Here is a 3,638-nt window from a genome sequence, read left to right on the forward strand (position 1 = left end):
GATTATTTAAAGCTCAATTAGAAAGGCAACTTAAACTCAACAAATCCACAATGTCCCAACACAAAAGTAGGGCAATACATGGTAAAAATTGTGGCTTTTCATATCCAAGGGTTTTACCACAGAGCAGGACAGATTCAGTGTTGGTACACTACTAACACCAAAAGCCAGATTGAACAGCCTTCAATTTGTACACAACATCAAATGTTTACAAGTTTTCATCATCTCCATCACCAACGTTACTTGGCACGCCTTTGATTTTATTTTCTGCGCCCATACCTTCTTCTTTGCACTCGATCCTCCAAGAGCTTTTTCTCTCGCTTTCCTCAGATCTTCCCTAAATTTCTGCACAGGAGCAGGAAAGGAAAAGCATATAGAATGAAAAGTGTCAATACTGTATACATCTTAACTTTTTTAAATGTCAACTTTTATGTTTTTGCAAACTTTTCTGTAATCAATTCCATTCACACAACGAAATAAATTTAAAAATTTCTTGGGTCTGTGCACTTTCAATGAAGCATTTGGCCATAACCTTTGACTCCTGACCCTAACAAAACTTTTCCAAGGTCATTTAAATATGTCCCACAATACTGCATTTCCATATCTCACTCGCTTGAGATGAAAATGCCCTTTTTCAACTAGCAGACAGCATTATTTCTAGTTTTTAATCTCGATCTTTTATCTAGGGTTTTACTTCATTTTGTCAAACACCTATTAAGTAGCTATGACACACAATTCTATAACCATTTCATACATTTGGAGCAAAACAGTAGCATTTCAGAATTTGATGTTGACTTCTGTTCACTTTACTTCACTTTACTGCCACCAGGCCAACAAATAATATCTAATGAATTACCCCCAGTCATGCTAAAGGGAGTCTCGCAACATGCCTTGGTACCTACAAATGTGATGTATTACTGCACGAGCACAAGGGTGAAATATTACAATTTGTCTATGACCTTTAAACCTTTCTCATTTGCATATTTCAATGCCAACTACGTATCACACCAGCTCATTGCCCTATCAATCTCAATACATTTACTGCATTTGTTGGAAACTGAGTTAAATCATTGTTGCACATGTATGCAAAATACTCTTATGGACATCATTTTAAACGTACAAGATATATATTGTAGGCAACCCACGACAACTTGATGGCCTCGACCTTTAGCCGCAAAATAACTGAACAGCAAAAATATAGATATTACCATATCATAGAATTACAATGTACTATGTACTTATACACTAAAAAGCTAAAAATAAGTAAACAAAACCGCGTCCCTCCCCCTCCCCCGCCCCCCCCCCCCCAAAAAAAAAAAAATGAAATAAATAAAACAGTTGTATTCTGTACTTGCCAGGTTCATCTTCTCTTCCCAGCCAGCCAAACTGCTGGATTTTGCCTCTTTTTTCTTCTGCTCTTCTTGCCATTCTTCCCTGCAGTAAATAGTTTACACAAGAGATTTCCAAAGTGAGAGTTACAATGTGTATGTAGACCTTAGGACTACAGTTATGAGAATACAATATTTTCTGGTCCTCACCTTATTTGAAATGGATAATAAGACCCCATAACTGAAAGGTGTCACTTGTAACACCAAACAGTTATAATGCAGATGGTGGTACATGCATAAATTCTTCCATTGACATTACACTGCAGTTCAGCAGAAAAATGAAAAGGTAAACAAACTGAAATACAATCAGTGGCAGTCGATGCATAAATCAAGTACATGGCACTCCAGTTACAATGAACAAGGCTATAGCAAAATTTTGTAACTATGAAGCAAACATTTTGCCCCCCAAAATGACTAGCATTAAAGTTTAATGCACAAAATTCTCTTCAATTAAAACGTTACGTCAATACAACGAAAGAAAATTGCCAGTTCTGGGGACTTTGTTACATATAGCAGGATGCGCCTAAATTGGTGAGTGGTATTAAAAGGCTGTCAAGCGGGCAGGAACTCTTTCATACCATGTTGGCCTGGGGCGGTTGAGGTAATCCTGGATGGTGGGTCCGGCCTGGGGCCTTGGGCCATTAGCTCTTGCTGCAGCAATTGGGTTGACGAATGCCTGTATGCCAATGGGAAGACGAAATAGCGACAAAATATACTGTGAATCCCAAGGACAATGAAACTGAAGGGAAGAAACTGCACTTTAAAACATTTTGACGTACAAAAAACAAAAACAAACAAACAAACAACAACAACAACTACAACAACAGAGAAGCAGTATTTGAGCTGCCTGCTTGCAGCCCTCTTTCTTATCACATACAGTATTAGGTTCCCCTGCCATTGGAAAAAAGTCAGTTTCATTGTAAAGTAGAGTCTATTCCCCATCAATGATGACACTCATCAAATTGGCAAATGCTTTGAAAGAAAAACATCGTTGCTGCATGTATTATTAATACGCGTACGGAGGTCGCCGAGAGAGCTAGAGACGGAGAGAGCGAATAGGCGCATTATCTCAGTAGTTATTCACGCATTCCCAAAGAATCGAGAAATACAGATTTTTTGCCAGCTTGCCGGAAATTCCGGAAAGCTTCCCTCTTTTTGGAAAAATCCGGAATTCCGGAAATTTTCCGAAATATTGCATCTCTGCCCCATTACCAGATGAATAAAAATTTATTGATGGTAGAATATATCTTTTTTTTTTTTATTTCCCACCTGGGATATTGTTTCATGACCAGCTAGCACACCATCAACTGACAGAGATCACATTTTTTCCCCTCTTTTTTTACTTCCTACTGTGATTTGGCTCCAGAGGGCATCACATCTGCCTTCAAATCCTAGAATGACCTGGGTTCAATTCCCAAGTCTAGCCGACTAGTGTGTGGTGTGTATTCCATCCCCCTGTTGTCCCCTAGTAGTACATTGTAAGAAGCACTAAATGCTGTCTCTCAGAATGAAGGACATTAAATAGAGGTCCTGTGTTGAGTTTAGTCCTGATTCGTGCACATAGAAGATCCCACTTCATTCATTCATTGCAAAGAAAGAAAGAGCAATTCATGCACTTCATTGCAATCTTAGCTGGAAACCACACATACAAAATATCTGTAAGAAGAGTAATAGTACACTTGGTTTTCTTCAGCGCAATCTGAGGAGGTGTCCATCCAACATCAAGGAACAAGCTTATAAGACATATGTAAGTCCAACGCTTGAATACTCCTCCTCAGTTTGGGATCCCCACACCAAAGAACTTATAATATCTGATATAGAAATGGTCCAACGACGTGCAACAAGATTTGTGATAGCTGACTAGAACCAACAAAGTAGCGTGGCTGTAATGGTACACAACCTTCACTGGCAGTCTCTACAGGAGCGTCGTGCACGCAACAAGGCCATCATGTTATACAAGATCATCAATGGCCTTGTTGCTATCCCTGCTGCTCCAACATACAATGTACCTGTATCATTCATCAGACCTGACCAGAGGCCACCACATCCAACTCAGCTCCGGCAACATCACTGCAGAATCCTCTCTTTTCAACACAGTTTCTTCCGAAGTGTTGTTTGCATCTGGAACGGCCTTCCCTCAACTGTGATTTCAGCTCCGTCTCTCAAGACCATTCGGAGCAGTTTGAAACCACTTACACTCCGATAACCCTCATACTAATGTACCGATAGTGAAATATACTATATGATTATGTA

The 3,638-nt window shown here is 39.4% G+C and overlaps 1 long non-coding RNA gene across 1 annotated transcript; it reads right to left on the reverse strand.

Moving 5' to 3' along the window:
- Positions 1 to 224: 224 nt before the first annotated feature.
- LOC139711874 (uncharacterized) lies at positions 225 to 2,062 on the reverse strand. The gene is made up of 3 exons (XR_011709539.1): positions 1,964 to 2,062; positions 1,353 to 1,431; positions 225 to 342 (listed from the first exon to the last, which is right to left on the reverse strand). It is a non-coding gene; the product is annotated as an uncharacterized lncRNA (long non-coding RNA).
- Between the last annotated feature and the right edge of the window lie 1,576 nt (positions 2,063 to 3,638).

The sequence above is a fragment of the Diadema antillarum genome, unplaced genomic scaffold, assembly GCF_040938485.1.
Source record: "Diadema antillarum isolate AM-2024a unplaced genomic scaffold, OU_Dant_1.0 seq00001718_RagTag, whole genome shotgun sequence".
Classification (NCBI taxonomy): domain Eukaryota; kingdom Metazoa; phylum Echinodermata; class Echinoidea; order Diadematoida; family Diadematidae; genus Diadema; species Diadema antillarum.